The sequence below is a fragment of the Anolis sagrei genome, chromosome 8, assembly GCF_037176765.1.
Source record: "Anolis sagrei isolate rAnoSag1 chromosome 8, rAnoSag1.mat, whole genome shotgun sequence".
In the NCBI taxonomy this organism is placed as follows: domain Eukaryota; kingdom Metazoa; phylum Chordata; class Lepidosauria; order Squamata; family Dactyloidae; genus Anolis; species Anolis sagrei.
In genome coordinates this window covers 79,700-95,405 of record NC_090028.1, presented here as the reverse complement: position 1 = coordinate 95,405, position 15,706 = coordinate 79,700, and the positions used below count along the sequence as shown (strand labels likewise).

The 15,706-nt window shown below is 52.9% G+C and overlaps 1 pseudogene; it reads left to right on the top strand.

Moving 5' to 3' along the window:
* Positions 1–1,013: 1,013 nt before the first annotated feature.
* On the top strand, positions 1,014–15,030 carry LOC132782868 (carboxylesterase 5A-like; annotated as a pseudogene).
* The last annotated feature ends 676 nt before the right edge of the window (positions 15,031–15,706 follow it).

Here is a 15,706-nt window from a genome sequence, read left to right as displayed (position 1 = left end):
ATATCTGTGGAATAGTGTCCAAGAACCCTCGTCCATGAGAGCAAGTGCGCATGCTGCAATTCGCCAGTTTGAATAGCATTGCGTAGCCATCAGGCTGCAAAGTGAACCAGTGAGGCAGTTAGAGACTGGGAATTGAGGGTGACCGGCCCAGAGGGCAGGGAGGGGGTGAGATTCCCATGAGGCTTTTCAACAAGGCTTTTATTTCAAGTTGATCAACATGAGATGAATAGCCGTTGACCATCCCGGTCAAAGAACAAAAAACTATTCACCCTTTGTGGCGCACTTAACCATGTTTTTATAATCAAACTTGAAAAAACAACACGCAAGCGACTTCTGATTGGTTCTTCTGTTTCTAACACACAGCATGAGCTGTGGCTTATCTATCTGCAAGTTGATTGTCCATGGCTGAAAGAATTGTAGGGAGTGTGGGAGTGTGGGAGTGCGTCTGCTTGTGTCTGACTGAACAAGGAACACAGAGAATAATTATGCTTTCTCTATCAGCAGCAGCCCTTGGCAAGCAAGGTTTTCTCTATAGACAGGGATTCTGGGACTTGTAATAATTGGAATTTTTTTTCATGTTCCTGTAAGGCGATCTGAATAAGGGTGGCCTGGCTGTTGCTGCCTGGAGGCAGTCGAAGAATAATGAGTAGTGGAGCTCAGAGGCCAGATTGTGCAGAGTGCATCGTGGCTTCTGACCCTGGCATTTGTGTTTCCAAACCCTTTGGGCACGAGAGGTCATAGAGATCAAAGGAGAGCGCTCTCTTGCCGCCAGTGGGTGACCCTTGCTTGGAGAAGGGAGCGTGGGGGGGGGGGGGGGGGCTTCCCTCTGGCAGAAGAAGCACGGATAGACTTCTGTTGGGACCATTTTCCCAGCCGGCTGTCAATGATTGAGAGGGGCTTTTAAATATTTGCAATGAAGGCAACACACACACAGAGGCCTCTTTGGAGGGCGGCTTCACTCTCGGATCCTTCCTTCCCTCTCGGGACCTTTGGCCTGCTTCCTTCCCTGCTTCCTTCCCTCCTTCCTTCCTTCCCTCCTTCCTTCCTTCCCTCCTTCCTTCCTTCTGCCCATCTTCCAGACCTCTCCCTCCCTGGGCTGAGTTAATGATTCTCCTCCCCAGGGCCCTATAAAGCCAAGGGCAGAGAGAGAGAGAGAGAGGCAGAGAGAGAGAGCAAGGGAGAGCATGGCTGTGGGGCTCTGGCTGGCCGCCCTGTGGGCCCTGAGTGGCCCCTGGGGGGCCCAGGGCGAAGGTAAGGAGGGAGAGAGGGGGGAGGGGGGAAGGAGGCAGTGGGGGCCAACGGACACAGGCCCTGGCCTGTCCCCCTGCAATGCTTTGGCCTCCTTTGGGCCAGCCCTCTGGGGCCGGCCTGGGCCAACTTCGGCCCTTTGCCCAGGTGTTTTGGACAACCTTGCACAATCGCTAACAGCCTTCCTACCAGCACTTCAGGGTCATTGTGGGAATTGAGGTCCAAAACACATGGAGGGAGGGAGGGAGGGAGAGAGGGCCCAAGTTGGCCCCGGCCTGCTCCGGACAGTCCCTCTGGCCCAGAAACGGATAGGACAGAATTGCTGAGCAGAAGGCATCACTATCATCACAAACAAAATGTGAAGGTGGGGCCCTTCTGTTGTCCTGTCTGTCAGTCTGTCTGTCTGTGTTTCCTGGAGCCTCCTTCCCCAGACAAGTCCTTCTCCTTTCTCCTTACTCTGATTGACTCTTTGGATTCTTAAATGTTTGTATATTTGTAGATTGCTTCTAATGATGGAAGGGTTTGGTTATGCAGTACTTTTAGTGCACCAGGATTGTGGCGCAGCTGGCTGAGTGTCAGCTGCATTAAGATCACTCTGGCCAAAAGGTCATGAGTTTGAAGCCAGCCCGGGTCAGTGTGAGCTTCCGACCAATTGTGTAGCTTGTTGTTGACCTTTGCAACCCGAAAGACAGTTGCATCTGTCAAGTAGGAAAATTAGGTACCACCTTAAAGTGTGGGGAGGCTAAATTAACTAATTTACGAGGCCATAAAAAAGACTCCAGCAAAAAAGCATGCGGGGAATGCGGAAGTGCTTCATCAGTGTCGCAGATGGACGATGAAAGCGACAGCTCCCCTGGCGGCCAGAAAAAGTTAAATAGCCTCTGTGTATGTCTGTATACGTTGTATGTCAATTGGCATTGAATGTTTGTCATATATGTGTACACTGTAATCCGCCCTGAGTCCCCTGCGGGGTGAGGAGAAGGGCGGAAGAGAAAAGCTGTCAATAAATAAATAAATAAATAAATAAATAAATAGTGATGTTGCGTTGTTCGGTATTTGATAATTGTATAATTGGGTTGATATGTGCTTCCTTGTTTGTTCTGGATGTGAAAGACCCATGGGCCAAGCATTAAATAAACCAGATGATCATAATAATAATAATAATAATAATAATAATAATAATAATAATAACAACACTTTATTTGCACCCTGCTCCCATCTCCCCAAGGGACTCGGTGCAGCTTACATGAGGCCAAGCCCAAACACAACAATACAAGCAATAATAATACTAATTCCCTCTTTGATTTCTTGTTTTCTCCTTCTCCTGCCGCACCTGCTGGTTGTCCCGAATGCAGAGGTGGGCTTGGCCCTGGCCCTGGTTGCGTGTCCCTCTTGCGCAGGTGGTGCAGAGTGGGGGGGGGGGGGGGTCTTCCCGGAGTCTCCCTTTCGCACTGCACAATTATAGCCAGGAATCCAGAGTTGCAACTGGGTGCTCAGAGGTGACCAAAAAACCAGAAGCTGCACATTGCGTATGATAGGAAGGTGAAAGGTGAGCAGCCTGGATCTGACGCTGATTGCTTTCTGTGTCCCTCTTGCGCAGGTGGTGCAGACGGGGCCTTCCTGGAGGTGGCCACCCGGTTCGGCCGGCTGCGCGGGCGAGAGGCGCCTCCGGTGAGGGGCTCCACGAGGGGCGTGCGTGCCTTCCTGGGGGTGCCCTTTGCCCGGCCCCCCACCGGCGCCCTCCGCTTCGCCCCCCCGCAGCCCCCCCTGCCTTGGGAGGGCGTCCGCGATGCCACGGCCTACGCGCCAGTGTAAGGAAGGCCTCTGAATCATAGTAATAACAACAGCCATAGGTTTTTATATCCTTGTATGTAAAAATCGGAGGCTGGCATTTGAATATCCAGAAAGAAAGACAAATGTAGATTTCGAAGTAGCCGCAAGGGAATGTACTAAAGTAGTCGCATAAGGATTGTGGGATTGTGCAGCTGGCTGAGTGTCAGCTGCATTAAGATCACTCTGGCCAAAAGGTCATGAGTTCGAAGCCAGCCCGGGTTGGAGTGGGTTTCCGACCAATTGTGTAGCCTGTTGTCGACCTTTGCAACCCAAAAGACAGTTGCATCTGTCAAGTAGGAAAATAAGGTACCACCTTAAAGTGTGGGGAGGCTAAATTAACTGATTTATGAGGCCATAAAAAGACTCCAGCAAAGCATTCCAGCGGGGAAGCATGCGGGGAATGCGGAAGTGCTTCATCAGCGTCACAGATGGACGAGGAAAGCGACAGCTCCCCTGGCAGCCAGAAAAAGTTAAACAGCCTCTGTGTATGTCTGTATATGTTGTATGTCAAATTGGCATGGAATGTTTGCCATATATGTGTACACTGTGATCCGCCCTGAGTCCCCTGCCAGGTGAGAAGGGAGGAATAAAAATACTGTAAATAAATAAATCAGGGTTATTGTTATCAGGCGTGAGGTTCACAGGGCGCAGTGGCAAAGTCATGGGTGGTGAGAGGAAGGAGGGTCAGGGTCAGGATGCTCTAATAGATCTGTTTGGCTAGTTATTGTCATTTTGTATACACACACACACAAATAAGCCCACGCCTCTCCTTGCGCTTTGCCCAGTTGCCCCCAGAAGCTGGAGACCCTCCGAGGAGTGGCTCAAAGGTGGAAGGAGAAGCACCCGCCCTTCCGGACCTCGGAGGACTGTCTGTACATGAACATTTACGCTCCGGCAAGCCAGGCGGACAGGCTCCCGGTAAGCAGCAACGCCCGGCTCTTGCCTTCCTTGCATCTTGAATCAACTGACCACCTTGATTAGCATTTGATTGCCTGGCAGTGTCTGGGGCAATCTTTTGTTGAGAGGTGATTAGATGTCCTTGTTTGTTTCCTCTCTCTTGTGCTGTTAGAGTTTTAGAGTTTTTTAATACTGCGCAGCTCACCCATGTCAACAATAAGGCCATGGGACTGAATGGTGCAGAAAGGTTCAATTGGGCTTGGCGAAGCATCAGTTACAAAGTCAGTTTTATGCTATGAATCTAAACCAGGCCATGGCCAACTTTGGCCCTCCCTCCAGGTGTTTTGGACTGCAACTCTCACAATTCCTTACAGCCGGTAGTCCCTTAGGAATTGTGGGAGTTGCAGTGCAAAACACCTGGAGGGAGGGCCCAAGTTGGCCCAGGCCTGATGTAAATTTACATTGTCATCAGCATGTGTTTCTTTTCACCAATGTGTTTTAATGCTCTGATGTTTCTGTGTACTTGAACTATGTTGCGCCCGGCCTCAAGTCCTGAGGAGAAGCAGGTAGCAATTAAAATTTAATTATTACTGTTAAAGAATAATAATAATAGTAAGGCTCTGGGAGATTCCCTTCAAACTGGCTTTCTGAGAGATAGAAAAGGCAGGAAAGGGAAGCCGGTCTTGCAACACAAGGCAGAGAGGAGGGCAAAGGGCCATCGTCGATGCTTCTGCGGCTGGAATCCTGTGCGCTGCCCTGGCCAGAATCCCTTGACCGCCGGATGAACTCTGGACTCCAAAGGCAAGCGAAGCCATGAAGCGGAAAACAGGACCTGGGCAAGATCCAGGGGTCATCTAAACCAAATGAGGCGATTGAGAAGCCGATGAAGACAATGGCTTGGACAGCAGCGCCTGGACAAAACGCCTTCCCATAAGGATAAAGTCCGCAGGGCCCAGTTCCTCCCATTCAGCATTCCTTTGCAGACAAGCAAGTGAAGGAGAGTTAGAGGAGAAGAGGAAGAGAAGGGGAAGAGGAAAGCCAAAGAAAGGGTGTCCTAAGGAAGTCAGTCCCTTGCTTCCAATCTGAGCATGGGAGGAGCTGTCCAATTTATTTATTTATTTATTTGCTTTATTTCTATACCGCGTTTCTCAACCTATAATAGGTGACTCAATGCGGTTTACACAATATTAATTACCACAACAATAACAATTAAAACACAGCATACCCAATAACAAACACACAACCATTCATACAGTGCCTCGATCGCAACCAAGATCCAGTCTCATATCCTTATACCGTTCCTATGTTCAGTTTACCGTCATTCTGTGTACAATTGCGCTGATTAGCCAAACGCTTGCTCAAAAAGCCAGGTTTTGAGCTTCTTCCTAAATGCCAGCAACGAAGGGGCCTGTCTGATGTCGCTTGGTAGGGCATTCCATAACCGAGGGGCCACCACCGAGAAGGCCCTGTCTCTCGTTCCCGCCAACCGTGCCTGTGACGCAGGCGGAACCGAGAGCAGGGCCTCCCCGGACGATCTTAATGTCCGTGTCGGTTCATAGGAGGAGATGCGTTCGGAGAGGTAGGTGGGGCCGGAACCGTTTAGGGCTTTGTAGGCTAATGCCAGCACCTTGAATTGTGCCCGGTAGGGAATTGGCAGCCAGTGGAGCTGGCTCAACAGAGGAGTGGTATGCTCCCTGAGAGCTGCTCCTGTTAGCAACCTGGCTGCCGAGCGCTGGACCATCTGGAGCTTCCGGGCAGTCTTCAAGGGCAGCCCCACGTAGAGCGCGTTGCAGTAATCTATGCGGGATGTGACCAGAGCGTGGACTACCGTGGCCAAGTCCGACTTCCCGAGGTACGGGCGCAGCTGGCGCACGAGCCGAAGCTGTGCAAATGCTCCCCTGGCCACCGCTGAGACCTGAGGCTCCAGGCTCAGCGATGAATCCAGGGTCACACCCAAGCTGCGAACCTGCGTCTTCAGGGGGAGTGTAACCCCGTCCAACACAGGCTGTAACCCTATGCCCCGTTCGGCCTTTCGACTGACCAGGAGTGCCTCTGTCTTGTCTGGATTCAACTTCAATTTGTTCACCCTCATCCAGTCCGACACAGCAGCCAAGCACCGGTTCAGGACCTGAACAGCCTCCTTAGAAGTAGGTGGAAAGGTGCTGGGCCTATTCAGGAGAGCCAGCGGGCGCTTTGTAACAGTAACAACAATAATGATTGTGATAACAATGCAGAGGCCAACCTGGACCCACAGCTCAGGCGCCCCCACAGCCACCCCCCACCCCCTCCCACCCCCTCTGTGGTCTCCCTATGGTGCTGTCTCTCAACCATGCAAACTGCCCACACCCCTTCTCTCTGGCAGGTGATGGTCTTCATCCACGGGGGCAACTTTGTCTTCGGCACGTCTTCCCGCTATGATGGATCGGCCCTGGCGGCCTACGGAGAGGTGCTGGTGGTCACCCTCCAGTACCGGCTGGGCATCCTGGGCTTCTTCAGGTGAGGCCACTTTGCCTGGAAGGGTGTGGCATACGCCCTTTGGAGCGGGGGGAGGGGGGTGGTGGCACTTGTTGGACCCCATCAGCCTCCAAGGCATTTGCTGGCGAACATAATGCGCAGCCACAAAAGGCGCCTCTTTGTTGTGTGCCCATGACAGTGTCTCCCTGCTTGGAATTCTTCCTTTAAAAACAATTGTGTTGGGGCACCAAGGCTTCCCGTGATGGAAAGGAAAACCTTGGGGTGCGTCTCTGCGGTAGAATGAATCCTCTTTAACCGCCTTGGTGCAATGCTATGGAATCATGGGGGATGTAGTTTGACAAGTGTAAGCCGCCCTGGGTCCCCTTCGGGGTGAGAAGGGCGGGGTAAAAGAACCCCAAATAAATAAATAAATAAATAAATAAATAAATAAATAAGGCCTCGAGCCTCCTCTGCAAAAGAAGGCTGGTGCCTCACGGAACTGCAAATCCCAGGATGGCACAGCATTTAGCCAAGGCCATTAAATGAGAGGTGACGTCCCTCAAAGAGATGCTCCTGGTGCATTTCCCCCTTTGGCTTTGGCTCAACTCTAAGGTGACCAACCGTATGATGCAAATCTAGTGCTCACTCTAATTTTGGGAAGGTGATTTAGCAAAAAAAAAAAAGTGCTAGATGCAAGTAAATGCAGTATTCCACGGGGGGAGTGGGGAGAGGAATTTGTATTTGTTATACTGTTGTTTTATTGATGTGTTGGCCTTGGCCTCTTGTAAGCTGCACCGAGTCCTTCGGGAGATGTTAGCGGGGTATAAATAAAGTTCATAAATAATAAATAAATACTAAGAGGAGGCCTCCAAGATCTCCTGCCTCCTACCCCCTCCTCTCCCCTTGCCTGCGTCCACCTCTTGACCCCATTCCGGCCTCTGGTCAGGCAGGTTTTTCAAGCAGCGAGGAAAGGCCTCCAAGGGCCACTCAGTAGGGCAAAGCAAGAGTGGCCCACCTTCCTGGCTCTGGAGAAACACCACAGGCAGAGTGACCTTTCCCTTGGCCGAGCAAAGGCTCCCTTTCACCCTTGAGTTGCAGTCCGATGAGCCCACTTTAACTGACCTTGTCAGCCCCATGGCATTCTGGGAGCTGTGTTTGGGGGCCATTGAGACCCAACCTCATTTCCCAGTCTGTAGTCAGTGGCTGCCAGCTTGGAAGCCCCTTGGGCCCGAATCCCCCCAATCCATTCCTGTTTCCAGCCCGGCAGCTCTCCTTCCATTGTAATGGCTGCTGGACCCATAGCCACCATTCCCGGGGGGCAAGCCCTCTTGGAGCAAGCAGGCCCTGCGGCCTTTGGAGCCTCGGTGGCACATCGGCACAACCCGAAACATGGCTTCTGAGTCGCTCTGCTTCCAGAGGTTGTGATTGTGCATCTTCATGTCTTTTCTGGCTCATTGCAGCCCTGTGGCAAACCTATTCTGAGGTTGGAGCTGAGAGAGTGTGGCCTGCCCAAGGCCAAAAAGGGTGATGTAAGCCTCGATGGGTGATGTAAGCCTTGCCTCCGAACCCATCGCTCAGGCATTTCGCCCCTGTCAAGCTAAGGCGCAACTTCACAGAAGCAAATGCTAGATACACCAGATACAGCTCTGTAAAATCATGGACTCTGGAGATGCCAGGTTACAAGGAAAACTCAGTTTACTAAGCACAGAGCAAAAGCACATCCATCTTCAGCGAGTGACACACAGGATGACACAGGAAAACGGAAAGTCAAAACAGTTCTTTGCCGCTGCTTAGCGCTTCTGCTCCAAGCGGTCACTCCCTAAATGTTCTCAGCAGCAGCAGCAGCAGAGAGCTTCTCTTAAGGTCACTCAATCACAGCCTCAACATAAACATTTCAGCATAGCTTTTCATTCTAAGTGGCATCCATATTGGCAATACCGGAATTACATTTAAAACGCACAAATGCCTTAATTAAATCCTGGCAGCCCCTCCTCCTTCTTCTGCCTGCAGCACCGGGGACGCCAGCGCCCGAGGGAACTGGGCCTTGCTGGACCAGGTGGCCGCTCTCCGCTGGGTCCAGGAGAACATCGAGGCCTTCGGCGGAGACCCGGGGCGCGTGACCATCTTCGGCCTCTCCGGAGGGTCCTTCTGCGTCTCCAGCCACGTGAGTCCCACTTGAGGGAAGGGAAATGGGGGGGGGGAGGGATCCCTCTGAAGGAAGGCAAGGATGATGGTGGTGGTGGTGATGGAGATGGTGGTGGGGCGGCCTTTGTGAGCCTGGGATCCTGGCAGCCTCCTTCCTTCCTTCCTTCACAAGAGCCTGGCACCAGATCCCTCCCTCCATCGGAGGCCTTGACCCGCTTTGGTTGGGGGTCTCACAGGCGCCTTCCCCCCAATGCTGTTCAGGTCTTGTCTCCGATGTCCAAGGGCTTGTTCCAGGGCGCCATCCTCCACAGCGGCATCGCCCTCCTCCCGGGGGCCTTCCGTGCTGACCCTCGGCCGAGCGCAGAGGTGGGTCTGGACACTCTCCACTGACCGTGCCTCCAACTGCCCAGCCACTGGCTTCGCTTTGGGCCCAAGGCGCTTCAGTGCCTTTCCCTTTTGCTGACGTGTGGCCTGTAGAGGGAAGGTTGAGAGGAGCCGTGTGGAAATATGGGAAAGGCTGTCCTAAGGAAGAGGGAGCGGGGCTTCATTTCCGCTGCCCTGGGAACTAGGACGCAATGGAGACATGGGTTCAAATCCCAGGAAAGGAGATTGCACTGAATGTGGGGGGAAACGTATTTATTGTAAGAAGAGCTGTTCAGCAGTGGAACTCTTTGCCTCAGGAAGCTCCTTCCTTGGAAGCTTTTAAGCAGAGGCTGGATGGCCATCTGTGGGGGGGGGGGGGGGGGGGGTTGATGGTGCTTTTCCTGCATAGAAGGAGGGGGTGAATTGGATGGTCACTGGGGTCCCTGCCAACTCTAGGATTCCATAATAACAACAATAACAACAACAACAATAATAAAGCAGAGTATGGAGGCCCATCTGCCAAATGTACTTTGATGGTGCTTTTCCTGCATGAAGGTAGATGGGAGTTGGACTGGATGTTCACTGAGGTCCCTTCCAACTCTAGGATTCAATAATAATAATAATAATAATAATAATAATAATAATAATAATAACAATAATAACAATAATAACAACAATAACAACAACAATAATAAAGCAGAGGAGCATCTGCCAGGTGTACTTTGATGGTGCTTTTCCTGCATGAAGATGAATGGGAGTTGGATTGGATGGTCACTGGGGTCCCTTCCAACTCTAGGATTCTATGGTTATTATTATGCAGAGGCAGGAGGGCCATCTGCCAGGGGTGCTTTGATTGTGCCTTTCCTGCATGGCAGAAAGAAGGGGGTTGATTGGGAAGACCCTTAAGGTCTATAATTCTTTGTTGCCCCCCCCCCCGGACCTTTTCTGAGGGAGGGGCCTGGTGGGGAAAGGGGTCTCCACGGAGGGCGGGACTAATGCCGGTGGCTTTCCCTGTCCCAACTGCAGAGGTTGGCCCGAGGCCTTGGCTGCACCACGTCCACTTCGGAGGCCATGGTGGCCTGCCTCCGGGCAAAGAGCGCCGAGGAGCTGACGGCGGAGGAGATTTTCTCTCTGGTGAGTGACTCCCTTGGAGGGCACAGCGGGCCGCCCTTCCTCTCTCTTTTTTGGGGGTGGGGGCTCCTGGGCAAGATCTGGGTGCAAATGAGTGTTATTATGATGGTCACAGACCAGGAGGGTCAAACCCTGCAGTGATGCTGGTGGCAGCACATTGAACTCCTTTGCAAGGAGCCCTTGGGCCGCTGTCTCCTTGCAGAGTGCAGAGTCAAGAAGTGCCCGCATGGCCCAAGCCAGGGGTCCTATGTCACCAGTCTCCACTGGCCATTACAGAGGCAAAGCCATTGGCATCGCTTTCTTCTTGGGCTGCCTCTGTCCAAAGTTGTCCGTAGCACAAGGGTGGCACTGACTCTTGAGCGGCCCCCATTTCTCTGCACCTGGGGCCACTTGGGCTTGTCCACCTGTGAGGCCAGAGGGTTGGGTGGCGACCACTGGCCACTGAGTCCCCCGTTCCCCCACCCGTGGGCCCCACTGACTGAGCACGAAGCAGGGCTGGCTTCACCTCTAAGCAGGCACGCTTCAGCCCCCCCCCCCCCTTTCCAGGCGTTTTGGACTCCAACTCCCACAATTCCTGATGATATCTGGGCTGAAGTTGGCATGCGCCTGTTCCAAAACCCACCCTGCCAGTCTCCGCTAGACAAAAGGAGCACAGCCGGGGCCTTGGAGAGGCACCTGAGAAGGATGCAAATAGGTAAAAGCGTTCTGTCACGTTCGGCCCGGCTCCCAGTTTCCGTCTCTTGGTTCAGCAAATTGGGCCGGTTCTGGACGGAGAGTTCATGCCGAAGCTTCCGGAAGAGATCCTGTCGGGAAAGGAATTCAATGCCGTGCCCCTTATGGCCGGGGTCACCAACCACGAAATGGGCTGGAACGTGCGCGTGGTAAGGCCCCTCCCTTCCTGCCCCCTTTTCCTGGCACCAAGGGGCTGTGGGGGGCTGTGGGGGGGGGGGGGGTCTCGGTGGGACGGTGGCCTGAGTTCTCATGCTTCCTTGTTCCTTTTTCGGGCAGACAATTCCTGAACTAATGGACCTGGGGAGCCGGGAGAAGATCCTCGCCGTCGCAGAAGCCTTCTTTCCTAAATGGGTAAGTAACTGCTCCCCCCCCCCCAAGTTGGGCTTGGTTTGCAGTAGTTCCAGCCTGTGGATCAGTCGTGGCTGGTAGGTTGTGTTGCAACTCAGAGTAGGCTTCCCCTTGCTTCCAAACACCACCACACAAGAGCTGTAGTTTTATAGTTTATTGAAGAAAGAATCCAAGTCAAAAGAAAGAATAAGTAATGCAAAGTTCCAAACATCAAAACATTAGGCTCTCAGCATCATAAAAGCATTGCAATGACCTTTCACCGAGCTAGCCTCCCGCCTGCTTGCCAGACGTGAACTGCGCCTGACCTGGAGATCAAGGCGAGCTTCTCGGGTCAAATCAGGCCCGTAGCCAGGATTTCATTTGGGGGGGGGGGGCTAAAAAAATTTCAGGGGGGGTTTCGGGGGGGCTGAGTCTGAGTGAAAGAGGGTCTAGCTTAGCAAACCTTTTGTATCATTACCCCAATACCCCCATGCATATGGGATATATTGATTATGATGATCAGATCATGATATGGATAAACATAACAGTTTAAATAATGCACCAGTAAGGCCTTTTCGTGAACCACCATGAGAATTTGGGGGGGGGGGGGCTCAAGCCCCTCAAGCCCCCCCCCCCCCCCGGCTACATGCCTGGGTCAAATCCTTATCATTACTTTCGATATCATCATCGTGGGAAGGCACCTGGCTGCTATTCTCTTCATTAAAATTCCTTTCTGGTGAAAACGGCTGTGTTGGCACAGCCCTGTCTGAGAGAGCCTCGGACGCAGGCTCCGAGATTTGAGGCACAGACAAAGAGCCAGGAAGCTGAAACTCAACCTCATCGTCAGAAACTAGCTCAGCCACAACAGGTTGTTAGGAATTGTGGGGGTTGAAGTCCAAAACACCTGGAGGGCTGACGTTTGCCCTTCTTCCTCTTCCTCTTCCTCTTCCTCCTCCTCCTGCAGGGCATCCCCCTCGGGGCTTTGCCGATGCTCCTGGAGGCCTACCTTGGGGACACGGATGACACGGATGCGCTCCGGGACGGGTTCCTGGACCTGATGGGAGACGGCTTCCTAGTGATCCCCACCATCAGGACCATCAACTACCACAAAGGTCAGGGCCACTCTGTTCTTCTTCCCTTCTTTTCCCTTTCCTTTCTTCCTTCTTGCTCCAACCCCCCCCCCCCCCTTGGTTCCAGGCCTGGCTCTGGAACCACCCCACTGCACCAGTCCACTGCCTCTGCCTTCCTCTCTGCTCCGCGCTCTAGGCCTCTGTGGTCCCCAGGCAGGGGCTTCCTGGCTGCGGCCTTTGCTCAGGCCTGATCTAAGGGTGGGGGGGGGGGGGGCAGGGGTTATGCTCTTTGGAGTGAGTGCAGGAAAACCCTCCCCTGCTCCCCTCCCTTTGCTCCTCTCTTTCAGAGTCGGGGGCCCCCGTCTACTTCTTTGAGTATCAGCACCGGCCCAGTTTGTACCACGACACCAAACCCCCCTTTGTGAAGGCAGACCACGGGGACGAGATCAGCTTCATCTTCGGGGGGCCGTTCCTCACGGGGGACATCCGCCTGCGGGGGTGAGGAGGAGGGGGAGGAGGAGAAGGCAGAGGGGCCCCAGAATGGCCCTCAGGAAGGGCAATGGGGGGCAGGGGGATTCTGGTGGCGCCACGACTTCCTCCTCCACCTCTGGCCCTCTGTGCATGCTCAGACTCTACGGTGCGCCATGCAGGCCTCTCTCTCTCTCTCTCTCTCTCTCTCTTTGCAGATGAGGCCACTGCGGAGGAGGAGCAGCTCAGCCGGGGCCCTGATGCGCTCCTGGGCCAACTTTGCCCGTCACGGGTGAGAAGGGCATTTGGGGCGGGAAGTGTCCATGTTGTAACCAGGAGGCGTCCTTCTCCTTCTTTCCTGGTGACTCACAAAACATCTTCTCTGCTCTCATGATTTTGACTAGACCCCAAGCATTGCATCTTGAGCAGAACGTGCTTTACTCTCTAGGCTTGTTTGTCTTACCTTTTATGATCTGGTGTTTCTTTGTAACACATGATGCCTGAGGATGTTATTCTCTTAATTCCTACATACATGTATCTCCAAAGAGGAAGGGGCGGGGCCCTAGGGGGAGTGTTGAGATTAATTTCACAATTCAGCAGCAGATCAGTTGCACAACTTCAGGGCTTTCTAGTAGCTTCTTCCTGCACAGCTCTCTTCAGTCAACTGCTCCCACAGCCTGCAGTCACTCTGGAACACTTTTACAGACACTTGAGCACATGCCCGGCCATTGTCGGTTTTTACTATTGTTTCCCCCTCCAATCTAGATGACACTACAAACTTACCACAGCATACAGTTATATCTTGTCTTAGCAGACAGGTTCTTTTAATTACATATAGCCTTTGACGAATAACATCACAGCCAAGGAGAAATATACACTGTACATGACTTCCTTATATACAATTCATTTACCACATAGCAATCACCTGCTTGTTTCCCAACTCATTGACTCAACTCAAACCCAGGATTGCATCCTTCACAATCACCTGGACTAGGCCAGAACACATTCCCCAAATGAAGTTCTATATACAGCTAATGCATGACTCAGCATTTCCAATAGAAGCCCATTAGCAAGGTGCATGACTCAGCTATATTGCATTACTATACATTGCAAAACCTGGCAGGGAGGGGCCTCAGGGGCCATGTGCCAGACCCATCAGAGCCCTGCCAGCCGCTCTCCAATCTTGTAACCAAAGGCAGTGCAGAACCAGACACAGCAAGCAGTCCGCAACGAGGCAAGCAGGAGAATAGTCAAAAGTCCTCACCAAGAGGGTCACTGTCCCACAAGCTCACCACTGTCCAAGATATATGGCAATGAAGTCCAATCACGCTAGTCAAAAGTGCATACCCCAAGTCAATCAACATTTCCAAGACGTTGCTCCCAGCAAAGAGCTGTTCCAGCCACCTGCTATTTTGATGCTGCTTCCTAAGGCCATTTCCGCTGGTGGCGCCCTCTTCTGGGCCAGCCAATGAGATCTTCTCAGCTGGTGGCATCTGCTCTTACCTGGAACCAGGTGGGGATTGTCGGCTCCTGCTCTTCCCCCTAAAGGTCCTCATCCCGCTGTAACTCTGTTTCCTCCAAGCCTTGAGGGTCTGTCTCCTGCTCTGCGGCAGTGAGTTCCAGAGTGCCAGGTTGTTCAGGTTGCTGCTCTACATTGGCACCGATTCAGATGCTGGGCAAAAACAATCTTCCCCCATCCTCGTCATCCTCCTCCACAGAGACCTTGACCGAGCCCTCCTAGGCCTGACCCTCCTCTCTTTCCTCCCTTCCTCCCCAGGGACCCCAATGGGGGCGGTCTGCTGGAGTGGCCCCCCTACAACGTGGCTGGCCATTACCTGGTGCTGAACCTGACGCAGCAGGGTGTCCCGGGGCCTGAAGGAGCCGCGCCTGGGGCTCTGGGCAGAAGCCCTGGGAGGGAAGGGGGCCCCGGAGGGCCACGCGGAACTGTGAGGAGGGGCCCCCCCTCTGAAGACGGACCGGCAGAGGCCCCCACAATCCCACAAAGGCCTGGACTTCCTGCAGAACCTGCCTGGATCTGGCGAGGAATCAATGCTGCTGTTGAAATCCCCAAGTGAGGGGAATCTCAGTGCTTACGTCCCTCCTCCTCCTCCTCCTCCTCCTCCTCCTTCTCCTCCTTCTCCTTCTTCTTCAGAGACTTCACATAAATGCTTCTGTACCTTCCTCGTGATCACGACCCAGAACACACAGCGACTTTTCCGCTTCCTCTCGACTGGAACCCATTCCTCAGCCACCCAGAGGGGCCCCTTGACCCCTGACCCCTTGACCCCCTGACCCCGGGCCACAGGCTCCCTCCCATTGCACTTCCCAGGGTCTCTGTGGCCCCCCCCCCCCCTCCAGGGAAACAAATCAATGAACAGTGGAATGAAATTTAAGAATAAGGAACAAAAACACTGGGATCAAAATAAGAAAACTAAAAATTGCAAGGGAAAAAGAGGGCTTGGGACATCGCGCACCCTTTGGATCCGTAGAAGATGTTTAAGAAATAAAGAGGAAACCACGTGTCTTGCTTGCAGTCTCTTTATTGGTCTATAACTTTTGGGGGGGGGGGGGGGCTGTGGCTTGACAACACTTGAGCCCCTCGCTTTGTGGTGCAACTTCCTTGAGGCGGGATGGCTGCTGTTTGGCCATTTTCAGACCTGGCATTTCACAGCAGGACCTCAAGCCCAGGGGACTGGTCATTTTGGCTGCCCAGTCGATGTTGCCTCAGGGTCACAAAAGTTGTATTGCGCTTCTCCCTGGGATTGCCATATTAAAATGAAGTCTAGATCTGAGATGTCTTCCTGGCAAGCGGAGGCTCCAGTTCTATAGGTATTTCTTTTCCTCAAGGTGCATTGAGGGGGAATGGGGCAAAAGGGTCAGGAAAAGGTCAGATACACAGAGAGGAATATAGAAATATAGAAAACATACCCACTTATCCCTCCCACCAGAGTCCCAGTAGAAGTTCAAGAGAGCACATAAGTGTCAAGGGAGGGAGGGGGGTTTCTCAGTAATAAACGCGCTACCTTCTCCTATATCTG